At 39.9% G+C, this 24394-nt stretch overlaps 1 pseudogene; it reads left to right on the top strand.

The window, feature by feature from the left end:
* Positions 1–20397: 20397 nt before the first annotated feature.
* Positions 20398–20856, top strand: LOC149184779 (protein CURVATURE THYLAKOID 1B, chloroplastic pseudogene; annotated as a pseudogene).
* The last annotated feature ends 3538 nt before the right edge of the window (positions 20857–24394 follow it).

Genomic DNA, 24394 nt, shown 5'->3' with positions numbered 1-24394 from the left:
CCTTGGTTTATGGACATATTTGATTGGGGTTGCAGTGTCCAAAAATGTCTATAACAATTTATACAACACAATGCATCTCATAGCAAAAAGAAGTACATGAACACACTGCATATACCTCACATCCTGGGACCATTCTAAAGAAGAGGATGTCAAATTGATGAAGCTGGCCATACTATCAACCTCGTGGCATAAAATCTCATGGAATGACTACTCGCACGTTGAATGCTGACACCTGCAATCCACTTTGAAAAGTGGCCAAAAAATGAAATGAGAAAATGGAAAATCTGAATGCACCATCAGATTTGTGGCATCGAACAGTGCAAAATCAATTGTCAAATTTTTTGAATTATGAGAAAATGAAAATCTGGGGCTTAAGGAATCTTTTAGATTCCCCCTAAATTCCTCAAAGATTCCCTTCTTCGGGTCCTCTGCAAATCTGCTACTCAGATCAAGAAACTGACTATGCCATCAGGTTCATGTCATTGAGAGGTGTAAGATCGACATAAAATTTGTCCAATTTGGACACTGCAAAAATTTCACCCTCTTGAGAATTTCTCCCAATCATGGTTCCACATGTAATAAATTAATTAAAAATTTACGTCTCGATTTCTATGTGCACTCCTGGTTCCTTCATCCTAGGTGCACTTGAACAAATGATGGGTTTTAATATATTTATGGGCAGTTTTTTTCAAAAATATAGTTTGGGCAGATTGGTATGCATGTCTAAGTTACAAGGAGGTTGGGCGGTCAAACCCTGACCCCTCCATTTAAAACATAGTTAGTTTTTTTGAAAAGCCCACATTTATGTTTTGTGGGGGTCGGGTTTGCATTAGGTGGCCCACTCCTTAAATCGTGCCGTACATGGTATTAGATGGGGGCGCATTTGTGTTGTTGGCGCATTAAATGGTGCACGGTCGTTGGTTGGTACGTGTTGTGTGACATTGGTTTAACGCGGGGCCGCCGCATGGGCGGGGCCGACCCTCCCGCTAGCCATGGGTTCAACTCCCAACAGTCGTGGGTTCAACTCCCACCGGCCTCGTTTAATATGGCATGTTGTTTAAAGGTTTTGGGGTTATGGGTTGGGTCCACCAGAGGTGGTTCGCCCACCCCATGTATAGTCATATTGTTATGTGCAATGGGTTTGGTTGGGGGGCTCAGTGGGGTAATGGCTGTCGAGAAAAATTTAAATTTTGGTTTATGTGATGGTTGGGGGTTGGCAGGGATCAGGCCCGTCGACCCAAAATTATTTAAAATTTGTTTTTGGGTCCTAATGGGGGTGGTGGGGGTCATGGCCTACCACCCATTTTAATATATTTTTTCTGTTATTTAAAAATAATTAGTCATTTTTGAAAATTCAAAAAATGACCAAAGGAGACAAATTAAACAGGCCAAAAATTTTCTTGGAATTTGGCCAGAGTTGGCGGAATTCCGTCCATCGATTTCCAAATTGTGTCTCCATTAAGTCTGCGTAGTCAGCAAAAGTCAACCAAAACTTTGACTGGCTCGTTCTCCTTCATATGAGCTCGGATTGATGAACGGTTCACACCATTGCGATCAAGACGACAAGATCTATGCATTGGTCTTGGTTCGAAGGCATTCTGAGCACTTTTATTTTTGAGCTTCCATAAGCCCTCTTTATCCTCTATGTGTCTCTGGAGCCACCTGGATCACTAAGTGAATTGGATGAAATTTGGTTGGTAGTTGTCTAGAATACTACTACAATTTAGTAGCAGCGAACTAAATGGCACGACAAATTTATTAAGAAAAATGTGTTTCAAAGAGGAGATTGGGCATTTCTCTATGATTCTCAGTTCAAATATTTTAAAGGAAAACTCTACTCCAAATGGATCAGACCATATGAATTTTACACGGTGTGTGATAACAGGGTTGTTAGAATTATAACAATTGATGAGGCACACACTCCTATGCTTGTAAATGGACATCGCCTCACACTGTATCACCGTCTAGCTTTTAAAGACTCCTTTATTAAAATTTTCTCTGATAATTCTAGTTTTGAAATTGTTAGTGCAGAGAACTCTTCCTCTGCACCTCTAATCTAAAAAAAATAAAAATTAATATATATAATAAAATGTTGTTACTACTCTATCATTATGTTTCTTGCAGGCACTTCACTGGTGATGTTACTCCCCCGGTGTTATTACTCCACGGGTACTGATTTCATCTAAGTACCTCAGTAGTTCCATTACTCCGCTGGTGTTGTTACTCTCTGTCACAATTTCGTCTGAGTACTTCATTAGTTTTGTTACTCCTCCGGTGTTGTTACTCTATTCGTGACGATTTCGTCTAAGTACTTCACTGGTGTTATTACTTCTCTGATGTTGTTACTCTATGGCGATTACATCTAAGTACTCTGCTGGTGTTGTTACTCCTCCGATGTTGTTACTTTGTTCATGACGATTTTGTCTAAGTACTTCACTGGTGTTGTTACTTCGTTCGTGGTGATTTGAGCTAAGTGTTAAATCGGTGTTGTTACTCCTCAGGTGTTGTTACTCCCCCCGATGTTGTTACTCCTCGGGTGTTGTTACTCCCCCTGATCTTGTTACTCCTCAAGTTTTGTTACTCTCTCTGATGTTGTTACTCCTCTACTATTGTTACTCCATCGAGGTAAGTGACTAGGTACGTCCCCGATCAACTTTATGGATTTGATTGATAATTCATTTGACATGACTTGACATGGCCGTGGATGGTCATCCCTTAGTTGTGGGGAGGTATTATAATAAATACAAAGATGCCATAATTAAATTGTAGTAATGACTTGTCATTATCACCATTGAACCTTGTGCTAGCATGTACACTCCACGACCCCCACCATACTTCGCACAGTTATCTATAAGAATTGGGGCTTGAAATAAGTATGATTGTATTAATGGACGATCCTTTCCAATGTTGTGAAATGATTACCATAATTTCAACTCATTATTACCATAATCCGCCATGGATTTTTCCCACATTTCACCATTATCTTCTTGGATTTCACTATCATCGCACCTCATCGCAACCACAACCCTGTCACCGCAACTTTACCTACCAACACTCTTCCTAGATATTCTTGTTGTTACTTCAATTGATACTATTGAGCAACTGCAGAATGGATGGGCAAGCTGTTAGGCACGAACCAGAAAACACAGTGTAGGTTTGACGTAATCCAGATGTATGGCAAGTATTTTTAGATGCAGGATGACATCTGTATTTTGAGAGGCTGCAGAGATTTGACGAATCTATCACAGTCGAATTCATATTAAACTTGGATGGAAATCATTCTAGAGTTCATGGGATAGGTATTTCCATCACAAAGGAAGTTATTTCGACTGTTAGCAGGTTTCCACAAGGAGGCAAGAAATGGTTTTCTCGGAAATATCCTTTGCCAAATTTCCTGGAATTATTTTTACAGGCTCGAGAAATAGCGGTCTAGAAGGGTAGGGGGTATGATCGAAAGTCTCTGCCATACCCATGGGCTGAGGTTGCATATTTTTTCATGAGATATATTACTTGTGAAGGTCAGTTTGCTACCCTATTTAAATATCATTTCAAGCTTCTTGCAAGCCTTCAGTTGTGGCATGCACAAGTTTATTCTTTAGACATGCCATATTTTCTATGGAATAGTCTTCAGCTAATGGCGAAATGTTCTCATCAGTCTTGACAAGAATTAGCGATCCTTACAAATCATGGTTTGGTTAGACTATTGGTGGTGCATGCTATTTCTCAAACTTTTGTGACTTGGTCACAACTCACCGAGCTAGCAGAGGAAGAACTTGTAGCTATGATGTCTGCAAGGGAGGATGAGGAAAAAATAGTGGTGGAAGAAGAAGAGGTCGCAGACGACGATGTTCCACAAGAACCAGCGTCACCCACTGGCCCAATGGGAGTAGAAGAAATGGAGATAGAAGAGAATGTAGTCAATTTTGTTCCATAGGAACCAATGTCGAATACCAATTTGAGGGGGGAATCACTTCCCTTGGATGAAATTGCAAGTAGTGCTGACACACAAGAACCAACATCACTTGTCCAAGAAATTGAGGAACCCTTGGATGAAGATGTAGGTGGTGTTGATACACAAGAACTAGCATCACCTTCTTGATTTAATAAGGAACCCTTGGAAGAAATAGGGGCTGCAGTTGACACTACTCCATAAGAACCAGTTTCTACTGTTGAGCAGGAGGATAGATTGGAAGAATCACAGGCGGAGAAAGAAAAAGGGAGTACATACCAGCCAATGAATACAAGGGAAGGAGAAGAAGGGCCTAAGGAAGCAGGCACTAAGAGGATGGAAATTGAAGAAAATATCCTTTGTCCTCTGCTTCTTGCATCTTTTCTAAGAGGGGCAAGGAAGTTTCATTCCCTTAGAAGCTTGGTGAAAGAAAAAGCCTCTCCCTTAATCTTAAAAGTTGTTGGGGCAATTACAAGCACAATTGTCAACACTGTTACAGAAGAACCAGTGTCGACTGGTGAACAAATTTCACAAATTGAGGGATTGGTGGTCGACACTCCCACATATGAACCAATGTCGACCGAAGGACAAACTAAAGAAATTATTTTCGATATTGTCTCCACAGGTCCATTAGAGGAGAATGTTGTTGTTGAAACTAACCCACAAGGGCTAGAAACAACTTTTGAGCAGATGAAAGAAGATGGTCGGGCATCCCCATTGGGCAAAAACTAAAGAATATTCCCCTTTTTGATTGGACTGCCATGTCATCATTCTGTCCCATTCTGCAATATTTTTAGTTGTTTAGGAAAACGAACAACATGCCTTTTCTCCTTCATCCAAAATATGTTTTGACTGAAACAAATTGCGTTGCAATCATCTTGACAAGATGGACGCAGTCATACAATGCTTGAGCCAATCTGAGAAATTTGAATTTTGAGCTAAATACTAAGCACCTAATGAGCATGAAGTCTTTATGAGGAGCTGTGAGGCATAGGCAGGGGATATGAACTCTCAAGACATCCAGCAGTGGAGTTACAAAAGTAGAAATTGGGAACTTGTTAGACAACTTGACAACTGATATCCTAAGCACGCTATCATTAGAGATAGATGTTTTGTAGGCGAAATAGAAGAAGATGGAAGCAGAGAAGGATATATCCATTTTCTGCCCTCAATGCAGGAAGAAGCACCCACTGAAGAAATGCCCATTGAATTCCATCGAGACTTTTGCAATATGTGAACAAAGTCATTCCACTAGCACCTGTCCATATCTTCCTGGACTGAAGGTAGTTTTTCAGGGAAAAAATGAAGAAATAGATCAGTTGTATTTCATGGGATAAAGGAAACCATGACAACCATGCCCAAAAAACATGAATTAGGGTATGCCTCAAGAACCTTCTCATTATTTTAATAATTTGAATTTTGGGCCTCGGTCTGTACCTTTTTCACCTTCATGGACATAGTCTAATCAATATCCAATACCCTGGCAACCATGGTACCCTAAATCTAGTCCAAACCCTTCATGGTCTGAGAATGGGCATGGAACTCCTACTCCTCCTCTAGGACAACTCTCCCAACATGTGCCACAACAACGACTACAACTTCCTTCTAATGCATCCACTAGTAATCCTCCTCTTCATCCACAACTATATGTTCAATCCAATCCAAATCCAAATAATAGAGGGGCTCAGCAGGTTGAGACACTCAACCTCTTTGAATATAGTATTTCCACTAAGGAATGTAACAAATTAAGTCCTCGATTTGGTCAGGTGGTGAATACTCAGACTTCACCAATAATTGTTGAATATACCGATGATGAAGTCTCACAACTAGAACCTAGATATTCTTCTAGAACAACTAGGGATGAGTCAATACAAATTCCTATGAAACAACAAACCCCTTCATAGAAAATTGTTACTAGAGGATTTCATACTGGTCCAGCTTATCCTGAGAGATTATCATTAAGAAAACAAAGTCTTTGTCCTGAATTTGAATTTTTAGGGGAACTGTAGAATTTATTTTTCAAAATCCTGTTACTTAAGGCTATGAAGGACATACTGATTTATTCCAAAAAAATAAAATAATCTTGCTCCAAGAAACTTGGCAGAAAACCAAAGTATCCACTCACTATTCACGTTATGGGAAAAATATTAGACATAATGCTCGGGAAGCCTATACCTATAAAATACAGGGATCTAGGGAACTTGATTCTAACAATACAGATCAATGGGGTCGATATCCCAAATGTACTGGTAGATTTGGGGGTAGAAATTAATGACCTAACCTCTGTAACTGTGATTACCTTGGGTCTGCGAAACCTTAAACCAACTCCCACCGTCCTAGAATTGGCATATTGGTCTACTATAAGACTGGTAGGGAAGCTGGAAGATACAACTATTTTAGTAGACTCATGGAAATACCCTGTCGACCTTTTGGTTTCACATACCCAATCCCCATCTGGTGGAAATCCTTTGATTTTAGGAAGACCTTGGCTTGTGACCACATATGCTTACATTGGGTGGTCTAGAAATAAATTAATATCCAATGGGGAAGTTACAGATAATGTTATCCTATACCCCCCTGCAGAACCAAGTTCGTCAGATAAACCAGGATTTACCTTGATACAAAAATCTCTACCTATGAAAGAGACTGAACCTCAGAATGAAGAAGTCAAACCTATACTTACCATCAGTAAGGCTCTTTGTTTTAAGGATGAAATGGAGGATGATGCCATTAGCACCTTTCTTAGAAGTCCCAACCCCGTTTCTAATTCAACCCGCCAACTATTAGAATTTGTCATGAGTTGCAATGTTTATAAAGATATTGAACCAGGAACATAAGTTAGAAATATTCCTGTAATTGTACCCCGTGACAGTATTTTTGTAGAAATTGAACCATGGAAAACGTTGAATATTAACCTTGACCTTTTACCCTCCCAAACCAAAAAACTACTGAAGGTCTTTTGAGAACATAAAGTAGCCTTTTCTTAGGAGTATACAGATATGAAAGGCATCCTTGTTGATTTATGTAATCATCACATATACATTAAAGAAGAATTTCGGCTTGTTAGGCAGCGACAGAGAAGAATGAACCTTGCCTTAAAAAACATTGTCAAAGATGAATTACAGAAGAGATTAGATGTGGGTTTTATTTATCCAATATCAGATAGTCAATGGTTTACCCGCTGGTCATTGTTCGTAGGAAGAATGGCAAGTGGCTGATTTGTGTTTATTAAAGGGAATTAAATAAAGCAACTTTAAAAGAACATTTTCCCTTACCCTTTATTGACCAGGTCCTTGATACACTAACTAGAAAGAAGTTTTTCTCCTTTCTGGATGGATTCAGTGGATACAATCAGATACAAATAGCTCATGAGGAGAAAGATAAAACTACCTTCACATGCCCTTAGGGAACCTTTGCCTACCGAGTCCTTCAATTTGATCTCTGTAACACACCCGCTACCTTTGAAAGAGAAATATTAATTTTTTCTGATATAATCAATGATAGTGTTGAAATCTACATGTATGACTTCACCCCATATGAGGATTCTTTTGAATAAAGTCTATAAAACTTAGAGAAAGAATTAAAAGATGAAAGAAAACACATGTTTCTCTTAGTACAATAAAATTCCATATGATGATGAAGGAAGGAATAGTGTTGGTACACCTTCTTTCAACTGCACGAATTCGGGTTAATCTTGCTAAGCTAGAGGTAATATTGAATTTTCATACACCTAAAAGATTGACACAGGTACATAACTTTATTGTTTGTGCAGGCTATTACAGGTGTTTTATAGAAAAAAATCTAAGACAACATTCCCACTTTTTTAATTGTTACCTAAAGATGCAGAGTTTGTGTGGGCAGATGAATGCGAAGCAAACTTTAAGGAAATAAAAGAACTAGTTTGTAAAGCTTTGATATTATGTGGTCCTGACCAGAATATCCCATTTCACATCTCTATAGATGCTCCTCAAACAACAGTAGGGGCAGTCTTGGGACAATAAGAGGATAAGAAACCTACGCGATCTATTATGTCAGCAAGAACTTGACACATGCTAAACTGTACTATACAGTAACGGAAAAGGAGTTCTTGGCTATTATTTATGCTATTAATAATTTTCGGCATTATGTTATAGGGTATCCTACTTTCATGCACAATAATCATACAACTATCAGGTATCTGATGAATAATCTGATAACCCCTAGTCGTATTACAAGATGGTTACTGCTAATTCAAGAATTTGATATTACCATTGTAAATAAGCTAGGGAAAGATAATTTAGTTGTATATTTCCTGTCTAGGATGGATACTAGCGATGAAGGTACACCTATAGAGGATAGTTTTCCAGATGAACATCTCTTTGCAATTTCTACTCACACTCTGTGGAATGCAGATATTGCTAACTATCTTGCAACAGGAAAAGTGACTCAACACCTACCATATAGAGAACAACGAAAGATTATCTATCACAGTGCCCGATATTCATGGATGAAAGGATATATCTTTTATATAGGACCTGACCAACAAGTCTGTGGCTGCATAAGTAACGATGACATCTATGATGTCCTGAAAGCTTCTCATGATGGCCCCTGTGGGGGACATTTTACAGATAAGCGGATAAGTCATAAGGTGTTGCAAATTGGGTACTATTTTCCTTTTATTTTTCATGATGCAAGGAAATATGTTCGAGGGTGCGATAGTTGCCAACGAATTGGTCAGCTTGGTTGGGCAGATGAGATGTCGTTACAGCCTCAACTATCTCTTGAGCCCTTTGAAAAATGGGCTATCAATTTTGTTATGCTGTTCAATCCGCCTTCACATGGGAAAGTTCACATTCTGGTTTGCACGGATTATGTGACAAGGTAGGTAGAGGCCAAGGCTGTTGTGAAAGCAATAGAATAGGTTATCTCAGTCTTTCTATTTGAAGAAATGTTTTCTCAGTACGAAGCTCATAGAGAGTTAGTTTCAGATGGAGGGGCGTAGTTTACATCACATCCGATAGTAAGACTTATGAAGAAGTATGGAATCAAGCATAGGGTAACATCTCCATATCATCCTCAGGTGAATGGTCAAGTCGAAAGCACAAACAAGGTACTGGAAAAAATTCTTACAAAGATCGTAGTGAACCATTGCCCAAATTGGGTTGAAAAGCTTCCTAAAGCATTGCAGGCGTATAGAACAACATGGCGAAATACAAAAAGTTTTTCACCATACGAGCTTGTCTATGGGAAATCCCCTTTGTTTCCAGTGGAGTTCGAAAGTAAGATGCTCAGGACAGCCCTTGAAGTAGGTTTGGATCTTTCAGAAGCCCAAAAACACCAACTAGAACAGTTAAATGAATTGGATGAAATTCGGTTGGTAGCTATCTAGGATACTGCTATAATTCAGCAGCAACAAACTAAATGGCACGACAAATTTATTAAGAAAAATGTGTTTCAAAGAGGAGATTGGGCATTGCTCTATGATTCTCTGTTCAAAGATTTTAAAGGAAAACTCTACTCCAGATGGATCAAACCATATGAAGTTGACACGGTGTTTGATAATAGGGCTGTTACACTTATAACAACTGATGATGCACACACTCCTATGCTTGTAAATGGACACCGCCTCATATTGTATCACCATCCAGCTTCTAAAGAATCCTTTATTAAAAATTTCTCTAATAATTCTAGTTTTGAAACTGTTAGTGCAGAGAACTCTTCCTCTGCATCTCTGATCTTAAAAAAATATTATATATATATATATATATATATATATATATAAAATAAAATGTTGTTACTACTCTATCATTATGTTTCTTGCAAGTACTTCACTGGTGCTGTTACTCCCCTAGTGTTGTTACTCTATGGGTATTGATTTCATCTAAGTACCTCACTAGTTCTATTACTCTGCTAGTGTTGTTACTCCTCCGGTGTTGTTACTTTGTTCGTGGCAATTTCATCCAAGTACTTCACTAGTTTTGTTACTCCTCCAGTGTTGTTACTCTATTCGTGATGATTTTGTCGAAGTACTTCACTGGTGTTATTACTCCACTAGTGCTGTTACTCTGTGTCAATTACGTCTAAGTACTCCGCTGGTGTTGTTACTTTGTTCATGATGATTTTATCTATGTACTTCACCGGTGTTGTTAATCCTCCAGTGTTGTTACTTCGTTTGTGGTGATTAGGGCTAAGTGTTCAATCGATGTTATTACTCCTTGGGTGTTGTTACTCCCCCCGATGTTGTTACTCCTCGGGCGTTGTTGCTCCCCACGATGTTGTTACTCCTCAGGTGTTGTTACTCTCTCTGATGTTGTTACTCCTCTACTACTATTACTCCATCAAGGCAAGTGACTAGGTACGTCCCCGATTGAATTTATGGATTTGATTGATAATTCATTTGACATGAATCGACATGACCGTGGATGGTCATCCCATAGTTGGGGGGAGGTACTATAATAAATACAAAGATGCCATAATTAAATTGTAGTAATGACTTTTCATTATCACCATTGAACCTTGTGCTAGCGAGTACACTCCATGACCCCCACCATACTTCGCACAATTATCTATATGCATTGGGGCTTGAAATAAGTACGATTGTAATAATGGATGGTCCTTTCCAATGTTGTGAAATGATTACCATTATTTCCACTCATTATTACCATAATCTGCAATGGATTTTTCCCATATTTCACCATTATCTTCTCGGATTTCACTATCATCACACCTCGTCGTGACCACAACCCTGTCACCGCAACTTTACCTGTCGACACTCTTCCCTAATGGTCTTGTTGTTACTTATATTTTTGCTATTGAGCAACTGCAAAATGGGTGGGAAATCGGTTAGGAACGAACCAGAAAACATAGTGTAGGTTTGACATAATCCAGATGTATGGCAGGTATTTTTAGATGCAGGATGGCATCTGTATTTTTAGAGGCTATAGGGATTTGATGAAGCTATCACAGTCGAATTCATATTAAACTTGGATGGAAATCATTCCAGAGTTCATGGGATAGGTATTTTCATAAAAAAGAAAGTTATTTCAACTGTTAGTAGGTTGCCGCAAGGAGGGCAGAAAAGGTTTTTCCGGAAATCTCCTTTGCAGAGTTCTCAGAATTGTTTTTATAGGATGGAGAAACAGTGGCGTAGAAGGGTAGGGGGTATGATCAAAAGTCTCTGCCGCACCCATGGGCTGAGGTTGCATATTTTTTCATGAGGTATATTACTTGTGAAGGCTAGTTTTCTACCCTGTTTAAATATCATTTCAAGCTTCTTGCATGCCTTCAGTTTCAGCATGCACAGGTTCATTCTTTAGACATGCCATATTTTCTATGGAATAGTCTTCAGCTAATGGTGCATTCTTCTCATCAGTCTTGAAAAGCATTATCGATCCTTAAAAATCATGGGTTGGTCAGACTATTGGTGGTGCATGCTCTATCTCAAACTTCTGTGGCTTGGCCACAATTCACTGAGCTAGCAGAGGAAGAACTTGAACCAGCGTCAAATACCAATTTGAGGGGAGAATTGATACCCTTGGATGAAATTGTAGGTAGTACTGACACACAAGAACTAGCATCACCTGTTCAAGAAATTAAGGAACCCCTGGATGAAGATGCAGGAGGTGTTGATACATAAGAACTAGCATCACCTGCTCCAGTTAATAAGGAACCCTTGGAAGAAATAGGAGCTATAATCGACACTACTCCACAAGAACTAATGTCTACTGTTGAGAAGGAGGATATATTGGAAGAATCATAGGCATAGAAAGAAAAAGGGAGTACAGACCAACCAGTGAATACAAGGGAAGGAGAAGGAGGGCCTAAGGCAGCAGGCACTGAGAGAATGGAAATTGAAGAAAATATCCTTCGTTCTCTGCTTCTTGCATATTTTCCAAGAGGGGCAAGGAAGTTTCGTTCCCTAGACTCCTGGTGAAAGAAAATTCCTCTCCCCCGATCTTAAAATTTGCCAAGGTATTTACAAGAACGATTTTTGACACTGTTATAGAAGAACCAATGTCGCCTGGTGAACAAATTGGACAAATTGAGGGATTGGTGGTCGACACTGCCACACAAGAACCAGTGCTAACCGATGGACAAACTGAAGAAATTATGGCCGATATTGTCTCCACAAGACCATCAAGGGAGAATGTTGTTGTTGAAACTAACCCGTAAGGGCTAGAAACAACTTTTGAGCAGATGAAAGAAGATGGTTGGGCAACGGAAAATCGCAATAAAGGGTGTCGAAGACACTACCCTACAAAGGTTTGTAGTGACTCCAGAGCCACCAAAGGAAGATGTGGGGGTCTTGAGACCTAGAGGAGAAGATGGTCGGGCAGTAGAGCAGTTGCAATAAAAGGGTGTTGAAGACACTACCTTGCAAAGGCCTGCAACAATTCCAGAGCCGCCAAGGGAAGATGTGGAGGTCCCGAGACCTGAAGGAGAAGATGTTGGGACTATTTTCCGAGTAGAGGAACAAATGGAGGGAATTAGGATAAAGAAAGAGCCGGTTGAAAAATTTGTTGACATCAATCCACCAAACCCCACACTAGCTACGAGACTAGTGGAGGAGGTCATTGTCAAACAAGAATTTATTGAGCAATGTGCAAAAAGGAGGCCTTCTCTTAAGGAAAGGTACCAGTCATAGTTCAGAGAAAACATTCAGCTAAAAATGGAAATTGTCAAGCTAAGGAGGCAAGTACTACTCTTACAGAGAAAAGTGAGGAGGCATAAGAAGAATGCTGCCAAACCTGGGGCCGAAACCATTTCAACAGCAGTTCTTGGGATGGGGTCCCCTGGGTCAGTTTTGGGGTTAAAAATCCAAGTTTTGATGTAAATTTTGATAAAAGATGTAAATTTTCTGAGATTTGTGGATGTGAAGTGCGTAGATGGTTAGGAGTAAAAGGTGTTTTAGCCCCTTGTTGATGTAAAGTCGAGTTGGTTTTGAGATCCACCCATGGTCTGCGGACCATGGAATTGGATAGATAGGTATGTATTAGAGAGTCTAAGGGAGAATGGGATGATGATGATGTAATGGGTTGATAGAAGATAGCGCAGAGAAGTGAGCCATAGAGGGGGAAAGGCTCTGCAACTGAGTGCGCAGAGCCTAGAGTAGTGTCCGTAGCTGATCGTTTGGACCCCTGCAGCCAAGGAAAATTTTAAGGATGGAAAATTTTCTTGAAGTTTAAAAACATTGGCGAATCTCACTAATCCCTAATATGCAAACTATAAAATGTTTATTGATATATTTGTAAAATTATTCAAATTTATAATGATTTTATATATAGTCTCTATATAATGTTGGCGATTTTTAAGGTAAAATAATTTTATATTCTAAAATTTGGGCGAATCATCTTTTATAAAATTGGAAATTGGCGAATCTTTTTTGTGGAAAAATCATGGAAAATTAGCCCACTGGGCAAACATTAGCCCCTAAAATTTTCCATGCCTGCAGCTGAGTGTGCAGAGGCCTAAAGTAGTTTTTGCAGCTGATTGCGTGGACCCTTGCAGCTGAGTGTGTAGGGAAGTATTGAGTATGTAATACCATATTGAAGATCAATAAAGAAGACTGTTGAAGAATCCCTGTATTTATCTGTTTACTTCTGTTTAATTATGATTGTGATATATGCTGTGATTTAATAATGTCTTTATGAAATAATGATCTATAGATGCACGACTCTATGGGATAAGTCTTATTAACGGTACGCAATGCATGTTAAGTATGTTAGCAAAGATTATAATACATTATGCTATGTTTATTAAATATTTAAGTAGATCTGTGTGAGCTCAGATCTATGGCTATTTTCTGATGCGCATAAGTGGATAATTCAACTGTTAAAGGTCCAAAAAGACCTATCGTAGACCTTCGCGAAGGTCTAGAGACCGTTTGAAAGAAGTTGCAGTACCAATCTCTAGGGGCTTATAGGTCTACATGAAGGCAGATCTAGGGTAATAAAAGACATCACACTGATCTCTAGATGTAGAAACTTGGTTCCAGCATCCCCCCATACTGCTTCGAGTGAGACCTCATCTTGCGCTACGTAGGTTGATGTTGAAAGGGCCAGTAGTGTAGGGTTTTTTTTGGTTGAATCAACTCTGAACCTGGGTCAAGACCCATTAAGCCAACAAATGGTTCCATTGCTAGGACCGAGATCTGCTTAAGGAGATGTCTGTTGTCACAACACTAGGATCTGACCAAGAAGGAAAATGAGAAGTGGTTGGATAGAAAAATTCACGAATTCGCAGTGCAAGAGAACAAGAATTTGTGCCTGTCAAAGGAGCAGTGGACGGATAGATATTTGTATACGGAAATACAAGAAATTTTCTTCTACCCCAATTGAACTATACAAGTGGATAGCTAAGTTAGTAGACGGATAAGGAAGATGGAAGCTTGACGGTCCAATAGTGTGGACTCCAGAGTTGGTATGACAATTAGAAGCCTCTGGCTTGATCGGATTATAGGAGGATTTGTTATAGAGTTCGTGGTTGAAACCTTGTTCAGCTACAGTGAAGCAGAGCGATGCTTATTCAAGGGACCGTGAGGTAAGTATCTGAGATCTTTGAATACCTGAATTAAGATGCTCTTATGTGAAAAATGGATTATGCCATTGCCTTGATGTTTGGAGCTACGTGAAGTGGAAAACTCTTTAGAAATCGAGGAAAAGAAGGTCCTAAATATAACTCATTGATTGGACCTCCTTTGAGCAACGACGAGGGAATGGTACAGGCCTCACCGCGGAGTGTTGTCTAGTTGATAAGACTGGGTTTTCCATGGATACATGATCCATCCACTCTGCCTCCACCTTCACCTCCACAACATACACCTTTGCCCACACCTCCGTCGCCACCACCATCATTTAAAATGTCGAAATCAATAAAGCTGCCAATTTTCAAGGGTATAGGGAGCGAAGATACAGATTAGTTCTGGTTTTTTGCAAATACTGTGTGGACTGTGCAACAGATCACTGATGATAACATAAAGAAGGCATAATTAGTTACTACTCTACAGGATCATGCACTGATGTGGTATATTAAGTATTGTGCTGATCATCCTATAGTGATGCTAGCAGAGACTAAGGATGCTTTAAACAAAGAGTTTAGTAAGCCTAAGTCTGACTCACAGTCAATGGTTGGATTTAAGGAAATCACGATAAGGGTTGATGAAACGCCTTGGGAATTAGATCAAAGGTTGAAGTGTGTGATCCATGAAGCTAATATGTAGCTCACAGATGGTCAACACTGCGAGTGGTTCATAGCCTCACCTCTACCCCACCTAAGGATTGCTTTGTCACAACAGAAGATAGGAACTCAAGTAGAAGCCCTAGAAATCACAATGATATTGCCTACGACACCTATTCGACATGTGACTTTAGGAGTCCAACAAATTCACTTGCAGTTGCAGAACCTCTACTTGGAATTGCAGAGCTTGAAGAAAGAGGAGACTAAACCAGAGGTGTGCGAGGAAGCCTGGTGCCTGAAATGTAAAAGCCAAGGGCATGATAAAGACCACTGTCTTGTCTTGAAAAATTATATTACGGGAGGGGGACCACTTCCCCTGAGGCTAGAAGCTCTAGCAGGACCAATTGCGTGAGCCTCACTATGGTGCGCTATTTGTCAGGTGGCTAGAAAACACGTAACAGATAATTATCATTTTCTGCAAAAGTTCATTCCGACGCCACAACAACTGTTCTGCAACTTTTGCAAATCAGTGGGCCATGATGAGCGCCCATAGCTATGAACTAATGATGGAAAGAAAACCTACCTACTGAATGCAAGAAGAAACTCAGCCTCTGGATCAGGGTGCAGGAGGAGCACGTGGGGGTTATCAAGGAAGAGGACGGGGCCGAGGAGGAGGAGGACCTAGTAGAGGTTGCGAACATGTTATTTGTGATAACCGTGGGACACCAGGGCACTATGCGTGGGAGTGTTAGAATCAAAAACGCGCGTCTTGTCAACACTGTAGCCATTTTGACCACACTATAGAAGAATTCCCTGTGTTGATAGCCAATATGTAGGAGAAAAAGGCACAGCCTCAACAACCTACACAGAATTTACAAATGATGAGAGTTGAGCCCCGTGAGGAAGATCCGAATGTGAATATCACGCTGAGAAGTAGGATTACAATTGGGGATGATAAGGGAAAACAGCTTGAAGAGAAAAAATGGGTCCACAAGGCCCCAGAGAAGGAACTTGTGTTTGATCTAGAGCATGCAAAGGAAACATTTATGGAGGCCAAGAAAAGCTTCACTGAGGCATCTAGCTCAGGAAGTCATAACAAAGTTCCAGAAACTAGCGATCCTATAGAGGTTGATACCTCTGTACTTACCATGTTCTTAAAGACCTGCATGAAACTTCTGCATGATAGTAAGGTTGTGAAAGGCTTGCAGGAATTGATAAAAAAATGTGTTGGTAAAGAAAATGCCCCCGATGGACACCACATGGTTAGAAAAGTTGGCAAACATAAGGCAATAATAGGGCGCGAGATGAGGCTCACCAAGTAGATAGGATAATATGAGATGGACTAGGTCATTCTGGATCTAGGGTCTGACACGAACATTGTTCCTAAATAGACATGGGATAGAATGGGGAGACCCGTGCTACAACAGTCCCCGATCCAGCTTAGAATGGCAAACCAATAGAATATCATCCATATGGGACGACTACATGGAGTAACAGTGGATATAGGAGGTGCAAGCGTGCTAGCTGATTTTGAAGTAATAGAGATTGTCGATGACAACAATCCATTACCTGCCCTTCTTGAAATTGGTTAGGCCATTGATATCAATGGAGTCATCAACTTTAAAAAGAGGACAATGTCGTTTGAGAGGAAATCGCTTCAGGTTGTAGTACCGTTGGACCCTGCAAAAGGGTTGCGCTATACTGAACCAGTCCATGACTATGAAGAAAGTGATGATGAATTGGATTAGATCTACAAAATAATAGCGCGAGATCAAGATTGGATTAATGCATTGACTGATGGATGGATTGCATGGGACTGGGAAAGTTCTTGTACCTCAGATTTAGATGAAGAGTTGGATCACTGGAAGAATAGGCTGCATGAAGTATCTATGCTGCGCTGAGACATGATGACTAAACTGTGTTGTGTGTCATCAGAGGCAAGAAATTTACCCTATTATGATGGTTTAACTGACATAGATAATTTTTTGGATGCCTTTGAATGAGAAGTCGCTGAGGAACATTGATTCCAAGCACTAGATTTGGTGTTGTGTGCTACACTCGCATAATGGTGGGGTACGCATAAGGACAACTTCAATGAATGGAGAGATTATAGATGGATGATGAGGTTGCGATTTGGTCATCCTAAAATTTGATTGACTTAGAAATACAATGGGAGAAATTATACACATGATCATTTAGCAAAGTGGACTGAATATTATGGAACGGAGCCGCAGCTAGAGTGGGACATTTATTCTACCATACTTTGGACAAAATCCCTATGAATTGGTATCTGGAAACAGAGCTCTGCCATGGCACTGCAAAATGGGATATATTGAGGGAATAATTCTTAATGACCTTCAATTTTGAGGATGGGTTCGAGTGCATTGATGAAGCTCTGCAGGAGATTAAGGCAACGATCTTCAGAATACCACATAAGCCTTTGGAATGGGTTCAACCAGATTGGAGCACCAAGTTGCGCTAGGCGTTGGAATGATATAATGTTACCGTTGAGGGGGAGGATCAAGATCCAAGAAATATTAATATTTCAGAGGCAGAAGGCCATCACGAGGTCGAAGGTCGAAAAATAGAAAACCTGGACATCATCGCGCCGTTGAAGACCAAGCAAGTGAATGTTGGTACTGAAGCAAAGCCAAAATTTGCAAAGATTGGGGATTACTGGGATGATGCCATAGTGGATAAATTTACTGAGTTACTCTGCGAATACCAGGATATTTTTCCTACCAAGTTTTTGGACCTGAAGGGCATCATAGATGACTTGGGTGTGATGAAAATCACTTTGAAACTGGATGCGAAGCCTATTAAGCAGAGGTCGTATCGCCTTAATCCCAAATACAAGGAAAAGGTCCGCTTGGAGTTGGGATAATATGCTAAAAGCAAGCATCATCGAACCTGTGGAAGAATTTGATTGGGTGAGCTTGATGGTGTTTCAGGAGAAGAAATAGAAGGGAGAAATAAGGATTTGCATAGATCTAAGGAAGCTTAATGATGCCTGTGTCCATGATGCTTTTTCGACACCGTTTACTGATGAGGTATTGGACAACGTTGGATGGCAAGAGAACTACACATTCACTGATGGGTTTTCGGGGTACCATCAAATCAAGATCACACCAAAAGATAGGAGAAAAACAACCTTCGTGATAGAATGGGGTTGTTTCCAGTATAATGTAATGTTGTTTGGACTCAAGAATTTGCCTACAATTTTCTCTTGCATAGTTATTGCAACGTTTAAGGAGTTCATTAATAAGTTCTTGAAGGTGTATTTTGATCACTGGACGGTGTTTGGTTTAGTGAAGCGCCATGTAGCAAGTCTGTGCCTAATGCTAGATACATGCCACAGATACCAGATCGCGCTGAATCTGAAGAAGTGTTTATTTTGTGTCCCCTTTGGGATCTTGCTGGGTCATGTGGTGTGCAAGCAAGGGCTGATGGTGGACCCTACCAAGATCACGGTGATAGTGAATTTGGAGGCCCCAAGAAGTGTCAAATAGTTGTGTGCAATGCTCGAACATACAGGATATTACAAGAAGTTCATCAAGGCTTATGCTCAGATTACCGTGCCCATGGAGAAACTGCTGAAGAAGGACGCTACATTCTATTGGGATGAAGAATGTCAACGCAATTTGGATGTATTAAAGGAGAAGATGGTCACTATGCTAATTTTGGTCTTTCCCGATTGGAAGAAGGAATTCCATGTACATTGTTATCACTGAAAATTCTGTTGCCAAATTTTTTTAGCCTAGCTTAAAGGACAAGGCGTTTTCGCAGTGCATGAATCCTTTTTAGCAGCTTCGCAGCGCTACCTATTAGGTGATTTCGTAGCGTGCTACGAATTGGGGATTTGCTCGAGTTTTCAGTGGAGGCCCAAATCCTAGCATGCCTATTGTACACTGGCTACAACTGCTGTGGATGAGGTTGATGTGCTTAAAGGTCTAATGTCAGATCTTTCAGATAAGATTGAAGATCTCAAGGTGATGATGTCAGCTCCACCGTGGTCTGAGGTTCTTCAGGCTCTTTATAATGATAAGAGCGTTTCTCAGGATTAAAATGCTTGTATAAGTGTGAATTCCTCTCATGAAGTAGAAGCTGCGACAAACAATGGTTTTGATTAGCTTAGTCTACCAGCCGTCCTTTCCAGTGGTAATGTAACGCATCTTGGTGTGGTTGGGAGTGGTGAAATGTGCAACGCCGGTTTCAGTTGATGTCTCAGAACCAGAAACAAATCATTAAGTGGACACCCAAGGCCCTGGCTGTGTTACTCAAAGGTAAAACCAAGATCCTCGAGAAGAAGGTAAGGACATTTATTGAGACTAATTTCCTATATTTACAGGAGAATAAGATAGATGGATACTTAGATTGCCTTTATAACCTTTCTAAGCCATTTAGTCTTGTCAAAAAAGATCCTCCATACATACGAAGAACAATACCAAGTACTAGAGACTGTGCAACCACTGAAAATGCTTTATATGTATATCGCATTCCTTGGTGATATCTCCAGAAATTATGATATGGCCTGCAGTTCATTCGTGAAGTATCTTCGAAAAGTAGAAGTGGATCTTTCCAAGCCAATATTTGGGAACACCAGGTCTCAATTTGATTATTTGCAGCAATGGAAGAAGATGCAATTGGCCGTTTCGCTCAGATGTTTCTAGATGGACATTCTGTCCCAGGGTGTTAGTCCCAAACAAGAAGGGTTCGGAAATAGCTTGGCGGAAGTGGTGGGTGAATCTGCAGGTTGATCCGTCAGGAAGGCTTTTTCATTGATGGTTTTTATTATCCGCGAGCTCCAGAGTTATACGCTCCAGATGAGACAGATCCTCTGTTATGGCAATTTACTGGAAGCGGTTTTTAAAGGTTCCTGTAGTAATTACAGTTGGTGCAAAACAGTCGAATGGCGGATTTATGACAGCTACGACTTGTGAAGGAGGAAGGGAATGTAACATCTATTCACGATTCTGTCATTACTAATAACAAGGGTGAGAGTGAAACTTCCACCGACACTGAAGTTGAGACGAATTTTCCAGTTGTACAGCCTCCTTTAAAAAGGCTGAGGCGAGGTCCACCATGTGTTAGTGCCCAAGGAAGAGCAAGATAAGATGTGGGAAAACCAAAAGGGGCAGCGATCTGGAGGCGTGTCTAATGCTGGACTTCTGTCATCATTTTGTGAAGGACAGGAAAGTCTGCAATATGATTTTGTATCCTAAAGTGGACATTCAGATCTGATCAGAGACCGCCCATCTACAATACAATTCAGAGAGAAATCACCATGGCTTTTGATGGCATTGCCATCTGCAGATTGTGCAAAAGGGGGTTATGGTGCTTACACCAATAGTGTTGATCTTAAAGGATATGAGAATGGAGTAATTCAAGCATCAGAATTCTGTACATATCATACACCCCTAAACAAACAGAGCGGTTTTGTAAATGCAATGAAAGCTGCAAGAGAGTTCGCTGGCAGAGTAATTGCAATGGTTACTGGGGAGACCTCTATTGATCCAGTGAAGCCATTGACGGATGCCCTCAAACCTGTTCAAGAGGCTTGGGAAAAGACTGATGACAAACTCGCTGTTGGTGGACTGGGCTTTGCGGCTGTGATAGTGCTTTGGGCCTCAACTGGACTTATCGCGGCAATTGACAAACTTCCTCTTATTCCAAGTGCATTTGAATTTGTTGGAATTCTGTTTTCTGGGTGGTTCATATACCAAAATTTGCTCTTCAAACCGGATAGGGAATAGCTATGGACAAAAATTCAAAATGCCATATCAGAAATTACAGGCCAGTGAGTCTGGTTTTTTCACCCATGCATTAACAAGCATGCTGAAGAATATGCAGATTTATAGAAGCTGGAGATTAAGTGTTTTTTGTATTGGAGTGAAATGGCAGTTATACCCAAAGTTCGACCTCTATCTTGACACCACGCGTTGAATCACTATAACAATTGCAACTGCAACAGATATATATGTTGAAGAAATTATCTTGAGAGCAGCATCTAGTGTATTAATGTGTGTGTTTTAGATGTTTCAACTGGAGTTGCGCGTTCTCAATGATTAAATGTGTGCAATAGATTTTGAGGAAGATTTCTTCTTGAAGGTTACTGCAAGAATAAATCTTGGTTCCAGAAGTAAGGATCCCCTACGATATCCAGATCACCCTTATGATCGTATCTAGAACTCAGATGCAATTGAGCCAAACTATCTTGTTGGTGTGGCCCCCTAGAACAAAGGCAGTCAGCGCAACAAGGAACATCTTTACAAACACACATGAGCAACCACCGAACAAAGTGATGCAAACTGCAGTTGGTACTCTTGGTGGTCTTACTTATCGGCTAAATCTTGAAGATTTCTCAGCTAATGCTCGGATGAAAATGTCCATTTAAGCCAAAGGAATATGGTTAGAGTATCTTTGACTACAGAGGATAAACAGAGGTTTTTTGCTGCTTTGGATTGAGTATGGTCTCGGGGAGAATGCAGAATTGCTGGTTGCTTCATGACAACAATTTTTCTCAGGGATCCTCCAAGGTCTTTACACCATCCACAGGTTGCAAGTCTATTATGTATTTCAAAAGACACTTTAGTGCAAATGTACTCTGTTTCAGCAGAAACAGCAGTTTCGTAGCGCGCTACGAAACTGCTGTAGATGCTGTTTTATAAGAAAACAATGAATTTGATGATGAGGTCAGCGAATTTTGAAAGGAATGCCTCGAGGACAAGAGGGAGATCATACAAGGCTGTCATAGCATTTCAAACAGTGACAGGTGTAAGTTTTGAAGAAAAAGTGAAATATTTTGGTTTTTTGCTAAAGTTTTCCTAAAGGCACTTTATGACCGAATTACTAGGGTTCTGGTAGGGTTACCGGAATGTTTGGTTGATACACCTGTTCAGTCCACAAGGCAGCCAGATCATGAGGCATATGGTGTTATGCGTTGGTATTGAAGGATTAAAGAAAACACATGTTTCTCTTAGTACAATAAAATTCCATATGATGATGAAGGAAGGAATAGTGTTGGTACACCTTCTTTCAACTGCACGAATTCGGGTTAATCTTGCTAAGCTAGAGGTAATATTGAATTTTCATACACCTAAAAGATTGACACAGGTACATAACTTTATTGTTTGTGCGGGCTATTACAGGTGTTTTATAGAAAAAAATCTAAGACAACATTCCCACTTTTTTAATTGTTACCTAAAGATGCAGAGTTTGTGTGGGCAGATGAATGCGAAGCAAACTTTAAGGAAATAAAAGAACTAGTTTGTAAAGCTTTGATATTATGTGGTCCTGACCAGAATATCCCATTTCACATCTCTATAGATGCTCCTCAAACAACAGTAGGGGCAGTCTTGGGACAATAAGAGGATAAGAAACCTACGCGATCTATTATGTCAGCAAGAACTTGACACATGCTAAACTGTACTATACAGTAACGGAAAAGGAGTTCTTGGCTATTATTTATGCTATTAATAATTTTCGGCATTATGTTATAGGGTATCCTACTTTCATGCACAATAATCATACAACTATCAGGTATCTGATGAATAATCTGATAACCCCTAGTCGTATTACAAGATGGTTACTGCTAATTCAAGAATTTGATATTACCATTGTAAATAAGCTAGGGAAAGATAATTTAGTTGTATATTTCCTGTCTAGGATGGATACTAGCGATGAAGGTACACCTATAGAGGATAGTTTTCCAGATGAACATCTCTTTGCAATTTCTACTCACACTCTGTGGAATGCAGATATTGCTAACTATCTTGCAACAGGAAAAGTGACTCAACACCTACCATATAGAGAACAACGAAAGATTATCTATCACAGTGCCCGATATTCATGGATGAAAGGATATATCTTTTATATAGGACCTGACCAACAAGTCTGTGGCTGCATAAGTAACGATGACATCTATGATGTCCTGAAAGCTTCTCATGATGGCCCCTGTGGGGGACATTTTACAGATAAGCGGATAAGTCATAAGGTGTTGCAAATTGGGTACTATTTTCCTTTTATTTTTCATGATGCAAGGAAATATGTTCGAGGGTGCGATAGTTGCCAACGAATTGGTCAGCTTGGTTGGGCAGATGAGATGTCGTTACAGCCTCAACTATCTCTTGAGCCCTTTGAAAAATGGGCTATCAATTTTGTTATGCTGTTCAATCCGCCTTCACATGGGAAAGTTCACATTCTGGTTTGCACGGATTATGTGACAAGGTAGGTAGAGGCCAAGGCTGTTGTGAAAGCAATAGAATAGGTTATCTCAGTCTTTCTATTTGAAGAAATGTTTTCTCAGTACGAAGCTCATAGAGAGTTAGTTTCAGATGGAGGGGCGTAGTTTACATCACATCCGATAGTAAGACTTATGAAGAAGTATGGAATCAAGCATAGGGTAACATCTCCATATCATCCTCAGGTGAATGGTCAAGTCGAAAGCACAAACAAGGTACTGGAAAAAATTCTTACAAAGACCGTAGTGAACCATTGCCCAAATTGGGTTGAAAAGCTTCCTAAAGCATTGCAGGCATATAGAACAACATGGCGAAATACAAAAAGTTTTTCACCATACGAGCTTGTCTATGGGAAATCCCCTTTGTTTCCAGTGGAGTTCGAAAGTAAGATGCTCAGGACAGCCCTTGAAGTAGGTTTGGATCTTTCAGAAGCCCAAAAACACCAACTAGAACAGTTAAATGAATTGGATGAAATTCGGTTGGTAGCTATCTAGGATACTGCTATAATTCAGCAGCAACAAACTAAATGGCACGACAAATTTATTAAGAAAAATGTGTTTCAAAGAGGAGATTGGGCATTGCTCTATGATTCTCTGTTCAAAGATTTTAAAGGAAAACTCTACTCCAGATGGATGGAACCATATGAAGTTGACACAGTGTTTGATAATAGGGCTGTTACACTTATAACAACTGATGATGCACACACTCCTATGCTTGTAAATGGACACCGCCTCAAATTGTATCACCATCTAGCTTCTAAAGAATCCTTTATTAAACATTTCTCTAATAATTCTAGTTTTGAAACTGTTAGTGCAGAGAACTCTTCCTCTGCATCTCTGATCTTAAAAAAATATTATATATATATATATATATATATATATATATATATATATATATATATATAAAATAAAATGTTGTTACTACTCTATCATTATGTTTCTTGCAAGTACTTCACTGGTGCTGTTACTCCCCTAGTGTTGTTACTCTATGGGTATTGATTTCATCTAAGTACCTCACTAGTTCTATTACTCTGCTAGTGTTGTTACTCCTC

The sequence above is a fragment of the Pinus tabuliformis genome, chromosome 3_2 (genome assembly GCF_031772625.1).
Source record: "Pinus tabuliformis cultivar Carrire ecotype Pingquan chromosome 3_2, CPIR1, whole genome shotgun sequence".
Lineage (NCBI taxonomy): Eukaryota > Viridiplantae > Streptophyta > Pinopsida > Pinales > Pinaceae > Pinus > Pinus tabuliformis.
The sequence above is the reverse complement of the archived record's forward strand: the minus strand, read 5'-3'. Positions and strand labels throughout refer to the sequence as shown.